Below are 14,588 nucleotides of genomic sequence, written 5' to 3' on the forward strand. Positions count from 1 at the left end.
TTATTTTCAGTGTGTAGGCATAATTCAAGTTCTGCCGGTGGAGTGGGGCTTCTGCCACACCCAGAAATGGGGAATCTGTGGCCCTTCAGATGTTGCTGGACTCCAGCTCCCATCAGTCCAGGTCACCATGGGCAGTAGTCAGGGATGATGGGAGATGCAGTCCAGCAACATTCTGAGTACGTACAGGATTGTGTCTTATGTAAAGCAGTCAGAATGACAGATGATGTGCAAGTGTTACTCCCTCTGGCTTCTTAACTAATTGCTTATGTTGTAGTGATTCTGATAAATTATTCATTTTTCAGGCAGGCCTATTCAAAGCTTAACCTATTTTAGGAGATGTGCTAGCTGCCTACCTTTGAGGCTAGGAACCTAGTAAATTTTGGAAGGAGGATTTGCCAGCTAGAGTCTACCCATTTTGCAACAAGAACCAATTTGCAGTTCCAAGAGCTAAGTTTAGACCAGATCTTTAGCACAATCAATCTACCTCTTCTTCTGACAAGAGAGCAGAGGAGCTTAGTGCATTGCAAGGGAATTCCATTCCATTTCCAGTTGAAACAAGTCCCCTCATTTGTCTGGAATCCAAGGCAGCTTTTACATCATTTGGCTTGTTGGGCAAGAATGCATTCCGCACCACTGCCTTCCCTAGCGCCTTGTTGAGGCTTTCGCCATTAAAGTGCTTAAGGCAAGGAGCTGCACAAAGGATAGCTATTGTACCACATGCGAAGTTATCAGCAATTCATAATTCATATGGACTGCTCATAGTTCGAGAGCTCGAACATAGAGAAAGCTTTTTACTGATAGCAGCCTCTCAGTACTTGGGGAGAAAACAGAATAATGAGTTTGAACAAACTTCAATAGCTTGTGCCTCCAGCTTTTTTATTATTTTAGTGACTTACTGGGAAAGGGGTTTGTTTGTTTGTTTGTTTGTTTATTATTACATTTATATCACACTTTTCCTTCAAGGAGCTCAAAGTGGTGTATGTAGTTTTCCCTCTCCTCATTTCATCCTTGCATTATCATCCCCCATAAAGTAGGTCAAGCTGAGAGACAGTGACTGACCCAAGGTCATCCAGTGAGCTCCATGGCTGACTGGGGACTTGAACCCGGGTCTCCCAGATTCTAGTCCAACTCTCTAACTACCACACCACACCCACAGGTAGGAAAAAAACAGTAGCAAGTACGCTTTAAAAAGCAACTGTGTAGAACACAAATAAGTGCAAGTAGTTGCGCAGAAGTATAATGCATGGTGTCACTGTGTTGTTTGCCATCCCTGCTGGGAAGCCTGAAATAGCTGCATGGAATAATAAGTGGCTATCGTGGCTATTGGGGATGCGGGTGGCGCTGTGGGTTAAACCACAGAGCCTAGGACTTGCTGATCAGAAGGTCGGCGGTTCGAATCCCCGCGATGGGGTGAGCTCCCGTTGCTCGGTCCCTGCTCCTGCCAAGCTAGCAGTTCGAAAGCACGTCAAAGTGCAAGTAGATAAATAGGTACCACTCCGGCGGGAAGGTAAACGGTGTTTCCGTGCGCTGCTCGGTTCGCCAGAAGCGGCTTAGTCATGTACGCCGGCTCCCTTGGCCAGTAAAGCGAGATGAGCACTGCAACCCCAGAGTCGGCCGCGACTGGACCTAATGGTCAGGGGTCCCTTTACCTTTACCTATCGTGGCTATTAAGCGTTCGTTATCAGTTTTCCTGCTCTGTATTTCACAATTAAAATAAATCAATGTTACTAAATGCACCCATGCTTGCATTTGGTTGCAATTAGGGTTTTTCTTCAATTTAAATGACAACAACAACCCATAAATTTGGGGGCAAAGCTCAGAGCAGGATTAGGGTGGAGCTGGGGTGGGCCCCAGCAGGCTGGAACTCAGTGTGCACCCATCTCTATTCATTTAGATGTATCACCCTCCAGGTCTGAAAGGGGGGTGGGGGTGGAGAAACCGGCCTTGTGCCCCATGCATTGTTGGCAATTGACCTGGAAGTGGGGGAAATAGCCAGGAAGCTTTATATCTCCTAGGCTGCTGGCAAGGCTCACTGCATTAACAGTGCCACCCTAACCCTAACCAAATCTAGTCATTTGCAAGTCCTATTAAATTCAACTGGGCTTACTCCCAGGTAACTGGGTTAGGATGGTAGCCTGAGTCTCTTGGCATCATACTTCACCTGCCCCACTGATGTGATGAATAGCTACACTGTTCATATGCGTAACCTTCAGGAACATAGGAAGACTGTCAGTAGAGCTACCTAGTTCAACGCGGTCCAACTTTGCATACCAAGTGGGTCGCAAGAGTCCTTCGACATGGAACCCATGGGCTGCACACTGCCTTGTCGAGTCAGGGGTGGAGAGCGAGGACAAAAAATTCTGCCCCCCCCCAGCCCTCATGCTGCTTTCCCAAAGCCAACTAAGCAAGGTGCTGGGTTTGGGGAAGGAGGCTCTGTTAGGACTCTGTCAGGGTCCTAGAGCCCTCCTACCTTCTTCTCAAAGATGGAAAAGTGCTAACTAGACTTTGGGAAGGCGTCCTCATGCCTCCTTCCCAAAGCCAGGCAGCTTGAGGCCTTGTGGGGGGTGCCAAACATTGGTGAGGGCCACCAAAACATGTCTTGAGGGCCACATGTGGGGTTGGACTACCCTGCTCTAGGGTCTATGCTGTTTATGCCGACTGGTAGGAGTTTTCCAGGGTTCTGGGCAGGGTGTATTCTCAGTTCCACCCAGAGACCTGCCTTCACTTCAACAGGAGCAGCCCCTCATTCCAAACAAAACTCCACCCATCCTCTTTTGAGTTAAACAGGGAGACATGCAGTTTAGTCCTATTTTCTTACGGATTTGTCTCTTTACTTTGTAGGCCTAGATAAACCGCTTCCGGGTCCAGTGTTTATTTTATTTTATTACAGCTGGGCTAGCAAAATTGCCCACTTCTCGAAGGCTTGTATTTCCTCTCAGACTCCCAGCTGACACACTGTCCCAGGTTAATAGGTTTACTTTGTCATGCCTAGTAGGTAATGGTCTCTGCAAGTGGGTGTTAATTTGTTATTCTAAACCAGCAGCTGTGGGGTGGGATAGAGAGAGCAGGTGGCAGCCCAGCAGCCAAGGGCAAGGCATTGGAGGGGAGGCAGGACTATGAGAGGAGGAGGAGGTTACTCATGAGTTCACTATGTCCTGTATTGACGGATTAAACATCATGTGACACCAGACCTTGGATTCATGCCAAGTCTGTTTATTCTATTTAAGAGGCATGTTTTTCCAAGGAGTTCCATTAACTAATTTTTGCACCTAATAAGTTGTTTGATGCTTAATTTGTTACTGAATCTTTTTGCTCCAGGTTTTGCTTTGCGCGCTCTCTCTCTCTCTTTTAAAAGAACAAGTGTTTGGGATTTCATTGAAGAGTTGAAATTTGACAATTACATGCTGGAATCCCTAAGTAAATCTTATAGTCGAAAGCCAACATCAGAAGGCTCTGACTGGCCAAAAAAAATGAACCAAGGCTGAGAAGAGAAAAGAAGAAGAAGAAATGAGATTCACACAGAAGTCATGAATCAAATAACTACAGAACAAATTACAAAACTGCACAGACAGACGTTTTCTGTTACTAGCTCAGTTTTTGACTCTTAAGCAGGTCCAAATAAGCCTTTATATTCTCAGGCTGTCAGTCTTTTCCCCTTAACCTTTCCCATTGCTGGGCCGAGCAATAATGAAAATGAAGGCATTGACAGAGATGCCAACTTTCTTGGATTATAAACTACAGTGAAATCCAGATTAGAGCAGGCCTAGAAAACCTGGAATAGTTTAGGCCAGTGGTTCCCAACTGGTGTTCCACAGACCCAGGGGGTTTGTGTAACCCACTCAGGTGGTCCATGGCACCATTCACATAACAAAAACTACCATAATCAAAATTTTCAAAAGTAGGGGGTTCATGACTTTGCAAAACAGGGGGGCTGCAGTATTTAGCTAATTGGGAACCACTGGCTTAGGCCATGCACCAATTCCTAGAAGATAAAGAGATTTTAAAGGGAAAAATAAAGCCAACAATGGCATATTGGTGCTTTCATTTTTAATATCCTGGCACTGATGAACAGAATCTTGACCTGCATATGGAATATACTCCACTTGTAAGAACAAAGCAAGTACAAATGATAATTACACCCAGGGCCAGTCCTAAAAGCATTGGTAACAAACAAGCTCCCTCCCCCTCCCCCCAAAAAAACCTGGCTGGATTAGCAGTTGGATATTATTTCAACATTGCTGATAGGATATATATGAATATTATTGTTCCTCTGCAACATCATGACCTGTGACGTTGTGCCACCACCGCAAGTTGACAGAGGATGTTGGTGCCAGTGGTAGCATATCAGGATGGGGCGGCCACATTACAAAAGATAGCCTTCAGTACCTAGAATTCAAGGGCAGGGCACAACATAAAGTAGTGCAGAAATGGGAAAAGATGAGCCAGGGCAGTAGAAGGACAGTTGAACAATGTTTTGCCATGCAAGTCTCTGTTTAAATCTCTGATATCTCCACGTAGGGCTGGGAGAGGCCGCTGCAGGGAGAGCTGCTGCTAGTCAATTAATAGTATAGAACTGGATGGACCACTTGTCTGACTCAGTATATTCCTATTTTCTTGGATCATTCATTTATGGGTCATCCCAAATGGACTGGGACACTGCATGCTTAGCAACGATATGCAATATCTGGTAGTGACTTCTGTTAAAGGACCGTCACAACTATGCGGACCTTTAGGATTTGAGTGACAAGCAAGTGATTATACCACCCACCTCTTGTAATGAGTGTGGGTGGTGAAGATACATTTATCTACCAATGTGTTGGCATAAATAAGTAGTAGCATTTCCATAATTTTTGGTTGGGTTAGAGTTTATCCCCTTTCACCATCAAGCAAGGGAAAACGTTGCTGGGAAATATACGTAAAATAGAATGACCAGTGATCACCAGAAATAGAGACTACACTTGTAAATCAGGTTTATTGACTAGCAGGAGAGAGATATAACCTTGCTCACTGATTTGCTGGCTTTTACTATTTTAACCTTTGCTCACTGGCTATTTAGCTTCACTGCCCATCACCCTTTGGAAGTCTCAGCCGGCAGGCAAAGAGGGCGAGGATATAAACTGATCAGCTGATTAATGAAACAAACTGTCTCTGGGCCCCAATCTGGAGAGCAGAGGGACTTCAGTTCCCCTCGGGTCATCAAGCAAATTTCCCCCCAGGAAAGAACTGTTGTTTCTACCATCTGCTAGGCAGAACACTCAGAATGTCTATTTACTTTTCAAAAAGCAAATACTAATTTCAGGATGCTGTTTATGTAACAAAGCCCATATAGCTTTAAGCCATTGCCTTCTTTTCTGGGTGTCACATGGCATTGCTGTATATTTAACATTTAACTGTATGTTGTTTTGCTGCTGGCAGATGGCAAGCAGTCTGCTAGGCTAGGCACTGAGATAGGTTGCTGCCATTCTGAAAATGAGAGACTGGGATGCAGCCTGCTTTTGAACAAAACCGATAAACCTGTCTGTTTGCAAATGTGAAGATGGGTACCTGAAGGCTGCTGATTGTGGTAATGGAAGCCAAAGGCAGTTATCTTCGTGGTGCAGGGATGACCTCCAAGTCCAGGCAATTACTAAAAATCAGCAGGCTGTGCTAATAGGCTGGTCTCAGGGACTCAGCAAGTGTCCAAAGCAAAATCACATGTCTGGTCTGAAGGGAGTCATCTTTCTAACAGTCCCTTAGCACCAATTAGGGTGGGCACGTGTGTTAAATAAAAAGTGGAAGTGCCTCACCAGAAAAGGAGAGAGGTTTGCATAAAATTGGCCTATACTCATTTATACATAGGGACACGGGTGGCGCTGTGGGTTAAACCATAGAATCTAGGGCTTGCCGATCAGAAGGTTGGCGGTTCAAATCCCCACGACGGGGTGAGCTCCTGTTGCTCGGTCCCTGCTCCTGCCAACCTAGCAGTTCGAAAGCACGTTAAAGTGCAAGTAGATAAATAGATACTGCTCCGGCGGGAAGGTAAACGGCGTTTCCGTGCGCTGCTCTGGTTCGCTAGAAGCGGCTTAGTCATGCTGGCCACGTGACCCGGAAGCTGTATGCCGGCTCACTTGGCCAATAAAGCAAGATGAGTGCTGCAACCCCAGAGTTGGTCACAACTGGACCTAATGGTCAAGGGTCCCTTTACCTTTAATTTATACATATTGATGCATATTTAGAGATAATTAATATAATTTAAAATATTAATTATCTCACCATAGTAAGGAAGACCTGGCAGGCTGTGTGTCTGCTCATGAACATCAGAACATCCAGCCACTGCTGGATCATGCTAGTGGCCCTTTGAATCCAGCATCTTGTTCCAGACACCAATGGGAAGCCCACAAGCAGGACCTGGGTAAAACATTGCTCTTCCCTCCTGTGGCTTCCAGCAACTGGTATTCAGAAGCATACTGCCTCTCAGAATATTGATATATGCCGCCCTATCTCCAAGTGCTGTGAGATTCCAGGGATTCCAGGAGCTTATCCAGAGTTCATGTTTCCTTCAGAAATTAGGCACAGCAGAGACTGTGGTGTCTTTATGATCTATGGTTTTATTTGCACGTATATACAACCTGCACCTAGAAGGAGGGATTGCAGAGTATTCAGATCCTATGCAGGTCTGGCTTCCCCGTTAAGGGCAGCATTGGATTCAAAGGACAGCAAAAAACCATCTCCTGTGTGTCTTAGTTCTAGCCTGTAATCCCCAGCTCCCATGAAGTTCTGCCCCTCCTTTGATTTCTCACTGTTAACCAACTCCAAGGATGTCCCCCCAGTCTCAGTCATTCAGTGCTCAAACCCTAAACTTGGCCTTTGCCTCTGCCCTCTAGCACCCAGGAAAAAAGGGGCCCCACTCTCTCTTGATGTCACATTGCATGCGTGCCGCTGGGCACCCATGGGCTGGGGCCTAATTGGTACCTTTGTCTTCAGCTATATCAGAGATCCTGTTGTATCATCTCAAGACATAATTTCATGCTCCATGCTGTCTTGCCAAATGCAAGGTGGTTCTTTTAAAATGAGATTCAGAAGCAATACAAAACACAGGTGAGTGAGAAGATTAAATATTTTAATACCGTATTGGCCCAAATATGAGACGCACCTGCAAATAAGCCGCACCTTTAAAATTAAAGGCTTCTTTGCGGGTGCGGCCCACCTTCCGGGATTACGGCACTCCCGGCACTACCTCCCCAAGCTGGCTGGGAGGACTGCATGCTGTTGCCCCACACTCCCGGGCTGCTTCGGGGGTGGGGAGCCATGCCACTTTGCCAGTGGCCTCCCCCCTCCCCCTTCCTTACGGAAGCTTGTGTGCCGCTGCCCCTCGCTCCTAGGCTGCTGGGGCGGGGGAGCCGCCTTGCTTTGCCGGTGGCCTCCCCCCCTTCCCCCTACCTTAGGCAGCTGGGGGAGGCTTGGGAGTGGCGAGTGGGCGGGGCGCCACTGCCCCACACTCCTGCTTCTTGGGGGGGGGGGGAGTCACGCAGTAAGGTCACGAATATAAGCTATACTCTAACTTTTCACGGCCCGGATTTAGAAAAAAAAAAGTGCGGCTTATATTCGGGCCAATATGGTACATACCAAGCAAGCACTTCAATCTGCCACTTGGAAGCCCTCAAGAAGTGGCGAGGCAACTCCCCCAGGTAGCCTCAGTTTGCAAGGCCCTGGGGCCAATCAGTCCTTGCACGAGCTTCAAAGAAACTCTGCTCAAACCATCCGATTTTATATATAGCCTATGTGGCTTACCAGGCTGGCTACGTGCAGATCATCCATTAGCCACCCCCTCCCAATGCCTCACTTTCTCAAAACAATGTCCAACATCAAAGAAGGTAGCCGGCACTATCCACAACTGATTAAGGCAGCTGTGTGTAGGCCTTCACCTTCTCCCAACGTTCTCAAGACATTAAAGACTGTTCTCACACCATCAAAGAACTTAACAAGAGTGAGGGAGGGGGAAGGAGCAGAGGCAGGAAGGGTAACTGTATCCGATCACTAACTCCGCAATACATTTTTGTCTTCCGGGTACATTTCCCATACACAAGCTAATCACAGATATGGGCTTCTTCTGTTTAGCTAGTCTCTTGGAAGCCACATTCATCCTCCTTGAATTGAGGAGGAATTCTAATCTCACTCAGATCATCAACTGAAGCCTTCTTATAAGTGCTCCTTTGGCAGAAATAAATCAAGCAAATCAAGATATTGTGCATAAGTAACATTTCGTAGTCATGCTTTATGTTGGCTGAGTGATATTTGTGCAGAACCTGGAACATTTAGAGAGCGCAGTGCAGCTTGAGGGAGAAGCATCTCCGTGGGTTATTCAGAAGGTGGGTCAGACAGGAAAACACATGAATAGAGATCATGTATAGGATCTAGAATCTAGACTGCATATTTCCTCTGTAAGAAAATGACTCAGAAAGAGACACATATTTAGGTTGCTTAGAATAAATTGTCAAAAATGCTTCCATTCAACCATGAGAGCAAGAAAGTTACAGTAATAAAACATCACCATGAAAATATTGGAGTCTACTCTACAGTGACTATTCTCTTTGCTTCACATTGTTATTTTGATTATGTAGATTATTGACCAACTGAATATGGGTAAGATGCATCCAACCAAGCTGTGAAAAAGCTGAACGTTATATTCTGGCTGCAGTCAGTGTTAAAAAAAAAGTTAATAATATAGAGCACATGTGAGAGGGGTTTTTGGTTTTTTTTGGTTTGTTCTTTAAAGAGAGAGTTGGAAATGTTTCTATTCAGTTTTATTTTTATCCTCAATCTACCTTCCCTCCTCCTGGGTAATTCTGAACAGATGCACGCTTACAGAAATAAAAGAAGCCCCACTGTGGGTCTCCCACTCTCGGCAGGAAGCCTCAGAACCTTTTCACCCCTATACTTAAGGGACATTAGTCTCAACTGAGATCGGCTCCTCCTCTTTGGTCGCTTGGCCTCATTTCGCTCCCTGGAGAGCAATCTTTGCCAAGATTAGCCTACTTACCTTCCCTGTTAAGATTATGAGTTATGAATTTTCACAAGCCCTATAATGAACCAGGTGTGCAGTTTCCAGAGCCAAGGCTGTAGTTGTGAAGTACTGCGGCTTGTGGATGTGCCATTACTGTTTTAGCAAACAGCAGTCACCCAAACTATTACTGATATTTTGGTAGTGGTGGTGGGGTTTTTTATTTTTTTTTTTTTAAATAATATTTATTGAAGTTTCCAAAATACAGAAAGAGAAGAAAAGAAATTATGAAGATACATTCAGAACCTTATTTTCAAACATCCACTTTCTGGGACTCCCCCCTTCCCCCACCCCTACTGTATTCCCCTTTCATATTGTTGTTTCCACAAGTTCTATTTCTGATTTAAAGCACAATTTATATACCCCATTGTTCAAATTTAAATTTATACAAACCTTATGCAACACCCTTGATAAAAAAAAAGCAAAAGATCTCTCCCCATAGCCCACCCCCTTTTCTTTCCACAATGTCCCCCTTTTTTCCCATTAAAGTAAAAGCACACAGAATAAAAGTATAAAAAAATAAAAAATATATTAGAAAAAAGAAAACCAATTCAGAAAATAGTTGCAAGCCTTTGGATTCTAATTCTCCCTCCCCTTCCCCGGTTTAATTTCCCTTATCCTCCAATCTATGTTTCCAGCCTGGAAATCTTAAGTCCATCAATCCCATTTTTCCCCCAACTCCTTGCAGAATTATTTCCCATTTCTAGGATTACTTTCTTTAAAAATTAATTCCTAAATCTTTAAAAATGTCAAATTATAAAATTCCCCCCATTGTTCTTTCAAGGTTATAGTCCAGCTTCCTCTTGTTCCGCTGCTAAAACTTTCTTATTCAGAAGTTTAGTAACTCTACATGGGTTGTTGTTATTCAGGAACAAAAACTTGCGTTCAGTCCCTTCCTTCTTCAGTAAGGTATTCTGTTGTCTCCTTTTAGTCTAAACACCCTGTAGACAAGATTCAGTTTCCGTTTTGCAGCTTTCCCAGGAGATAACCAGTTCTGTGAAATTCCGGAGTGTTGTATTTTTCCCGGCTTACGCCCATCTTTGTAATGTCCCGAAACTCCTCTAGGGGGGTTGTTGTAACTTTGTTTCCAAAAATCCGATTGTTCTCCGTATTTTCGCCATTTTGTATTCAAGTCTTAACAAATTATATCAAGTTGTAACAAATTTGACCAGCAAGGTCCTTGTAATAAAATCCTCTTTAATATTCCGACTTTGACAGCTACTTTGACAGCTGTCAAAATCACCGGCTCTTTTCACCAGGCTCACTCCTCAATCGCCCCGGTTCCCAGGGAGGGGGGTGCATTTTCCTTCTCCTTCAATTCTTCCTCCAGCACAATTCTTGTACTTTCCCATCATGGAATTCTTAATTTAGCAAAGATACCGTTCTTTTTGGGCCTTGGCTTCCCAATCCTTGTTTTAAAATGTCTACAATAGGGAGGGGGACTGACTTCCTTTTTAGATCCCCCCCCGCTCGTCTCAAATCCCAAAAATTTTTCTTCTTTTAAACCCGATTTCCAATTTACTCACGGGTTGTTGTTAAAAGTCCAAATTCTCAATGGAAGAAGTCAGCGCTCTCCGCCGGATGGCATGCGGCTTCGCTCGGCAGGGATGGCAGAGGACTCAAAGCACCACGCTTCTCCCCGGCACCCGATCCGTAGCCTTTAAAAAGGCTCCTTCACGAGTCGGGAGGGCGCTAGCGGTGCTAGCCGAGTCTCCAAGTCCACGGCCCCCGTGGCCGTGGTTTCTAAGGGTCCCCGCATCGCCGGTGCGGTAAAACCCAGCCCCTGCCGAGCCGGCTCCCTCCGGAGCTCGGAGGGAGTCCGCCATTCGGCGATGGCGCCAACCCGGAAGTCCTGGTTTTTTAAAGTACTCTCATCCTATAGCTAGCACGATTGCTCACGAGCCAGAGAGAGAGCATCCAAGTCAGGGGTCAGCAACCTTTCTCAGCCGTGGGCCGGTCCACCATCCCTCAGACCATGTGGTGGGCCGGACTATACAGTGGTACCTTGGGTTACATATGCTTCAGATTACATACACTTCAGGTTACAGACTCTGCTAACCCAGAAATATTACCTCAGGTTAAGAACTTTGCTTCAGGATGAGAACAGAAATCGTGCGCGGCGGCAGCGGGAGGCCCCATTAGCTAAAGTGGTGCTTCAGGTTAAGAACAGTTTCAGGTTAAGAACGGACCTCCGGAACGAATTAAGTACTTAACCCGAGGTACCACTGTATTTTGAAAAAAAATAATGAACGAATTCCTATGCCCCACAAATAACCCAGAGATGCATTTTAAATAAAAGGACACATTCTACTCGTGTAAAAACACACTGATTCCCGGACTGGATTGAGAAGGCGATTGGGGCGCATCCGGCCCCCGGGCCTTAGGTTGCCTACCCCTCATTCAAGTGGATGTCCTCAGACACGCTCTGCTCTCAATTTGCCTATGAAAGTCAAATACGGCATTGAAATGAGACACGCAACAAAGAAGTTGCAGCGTTGAGTGGTTGTGTTCATGGAACTCTCTTGCAGGATACACAATCAGCAAGATTCAGCATTTCATGCTCACCGCAGAGGCGGATTTAGGGGAGCACAATCGATTTGGTTACACTGAGCACTAAGCCTTTGGGGTGCTGCAGGGGATGCTGCAACTATGATTTAGAATGGAGCATGAGAAGCGGAGAGGGCATTCAATTTTGGTGTCTTACAAGGCACTGCTGAAATTTGGGACTCCAGGGTCTGTCACCACTCACTGAGCATGGGGTCTGTCTGTCCCCTCTCCCGCCAATGGTTCCACCTTGAAGATTTGTCATAATTCTGCAAAATGTAGTTTGCCCTGAAGCCTGCTGATGTCTGGATGGTGCTTTTTTTTGTCTACTGGAATTGAGATTTTCGGAAGCCTTTCACACAGATTATCTCAGTAATCTTTAGGACAACAATCTCGAGAGATAGCTAAGTATTATTAGGTCTATACTCCAGACAGGAGAGGACAGCTGAGAGATAAAGACTTGCCCAAGGCCATCCTATAAGTTCGTCATGTGATTGAAGCAGGTATTTCCTGGTTCACAGCTCTTAGACACCACAGTGCCCAACTCTTTAACCAAGCCTAATGAAAACTGTTTTATTCACTGCACTACAGTCTGTGCCTCTACCTGAAACATGCAACTGCCATGACAAATGATTTGCATTAATATATTATTGGATTTCATCCCCAGCGGAGAGCATTACTTTCTGTCCAGTTTAATGCAGAGTTACAGCCTCTGAAATAAATGGTTTTAGCAGCTGCAGGTACAAACAGGCTTATGACTCTTTTAAAGAAAACGAGGCTGCGATCCTATACCCACTTACCTGGGTGTAATGCCAGGACTTAATTTTGAGTAGACACATACAGGAATTGCAATGTAAAACAGCCCAGTATTTACTGCTGATTGGTTACTGTGTTATGATAATTTCAAACAAACTTTGAATGGAGGGAGATATCTCAGCTGGTTAGAGCGTGGTGCCAATAGCGCCAAGGTTGCAGGTTTGATTTCCGTATGGGACAGCTGCATATTCCTGCATTGAAGTGGGTTGGACTAAGTGATCCTCAGGGTCCCTTTCAATTCTCTGATTCTAAACCCCAATCAGAGACTATGCTTGAATAGCTGGCCAGAACTAAATATAATTATGGATTGGGCTAAATAAAAAGGTCAGTGCTTCTAGATGGGAGTTTGCTTTGGGACTGGTACTCCACTCCTCATGCAAGGGGTTTTGGGGGGAATATTTTGCAGCAAATTAAGTCCCATTTAGAAGCCACCCCCTGCATTAATATTACATCTGTGTTTCTAATGCTATCAATAGTGTCCAGAAGAAATATGCAAATTACAGGCTGGTCTTCACTGACCCTAATTCAATTCATTGACGCTATCCTTTTATGTGTTTATTTATTTTAAAAACACTATAAAACTATATTTTTATATAAAATATGGTAATGAAAATAAAAACATCCCTCAAGCTCACCTTTCTATGGGCCAGCATTTCCTCGTTTAAACAGGCAAACATGGTTTCATTATCAAGCAAAGCAGAACAATTTAATGTGGTTGATTCAATACAGCAAAATATCAGTTTAATAGACAGAAAATGTTTAGCTCTGTCCTATTATTATTATTATTATTATTATTTGTTTAAACATGTATACCTTGCTTACAATCTCATGCTGACATGACACTTTCTTTCTGCAAAATGCAATAAAACAGATGGTGAATATGTTACTTTTACTTCCAGCAATTGGCTAAATCTCCTCCCCCCCCCCCCATAGGACTCTTTTATTCCTATGACGGACAGAGTATCCTTTTAAGTGGGTTTATTTATTTATTTAAAATTCCGTGTTTGTACTAGCAGAAAACTAGTGTTCTATTATATTTCTGAGAGCAGGGCTATCAGGTGTGGCTTGCCTGAGAGGACACTTGGCCAGTATCTAGGACTTGACAAAAGAGAGTTAACAGCACATCATATTCAATTGATATGTCTCTACAGGAGCTAAGACAGTTGAAAGAGAGGAGGCCGACACCTTGACCCCATTCACCTGGTTAGAAGGGAAAGGGGAAAAGGTGTGGCCTAGCTTTCTGATAGTGAAAAAAACATAGGGATTGTTAAAGGTCACAGCCACACCACCTGTTTAAAGCACTATTTACTCCTTTAATATTCATGGAGAATCTGGGGAATATAGCTTGTTGTTGTTGTTACTAATAATTATTAATTACCCTCCCTGCGCTCTAAGGTCCCAGGGCAGGTTACAACAATTCAAACTCAATGTTAAAAACAATTTAAAACAACCTACAATCAAAAATAGGGTGCATCATTATATATATATACATATATATATGTCAAAACAAAAAAAAATTTTTTCTTTCCAGTAGCACCTTAAAGACCAACTAAGTTAGTTCTTGGTATGAGCTTTCGTGTGCATGCACACTTCGTCAGATACACGTATATCTGACGAAGTGTGCATGCACACGAAAGCTCATACCAAGAACTAACTTAGTTGGTCTTTAAGGTGCTACTGGAAAGAAAATTTTTTTTTTTGTTTTGACTATGGCAGACCAACACGGCTACCTATCTGTAACTGGAAATATATATATGTGTGTGTGTGTGTGTGTCAAAAGCCAGCGTAAAGAGGTGACTTCAACATTCTTAGAAAGCTGTATAAGGCCAGACACAACTCTCTGGTGAGGGCAACTTAGAGGTTGCCACAGAGGATGCCCTCTCCTGGGTCAGGCCCCACCCCAAAGCTTCTGCGGGCAGTGGAACAAGTCCAAAACCTACTGCACATTGGGTAGACATCTTCACTGAGCTAGCCACTACAATGCTGTGACATTGTTCCTGGTCAGTCACTGCTGGTTCAGATCCCACAAGTATATACGTGAAATTCCCCCCCCCCCAACATTCATCACTTTACATTTGTTTACATGGAATTGCATTTGCCATTTTACCACCCATTCACTCAGTTTTGGGGAGCTCCTTTCGGAACAAACATTTCTGAGCAAACAGGCAAACAATTGTGCTATAAGACT

The sequence above is a fragment of the Podarcis filfolensis genome, assembly GCF_964270895.1.
Source record: "Podarcis filfolensis genome assembly, chromosome: 6".
NCBI lineage: Eukaryota > Metazoa > Chordata > Lepidosauria > Squamata > Lacertidae > Podarcis > Podarcis filfolensis.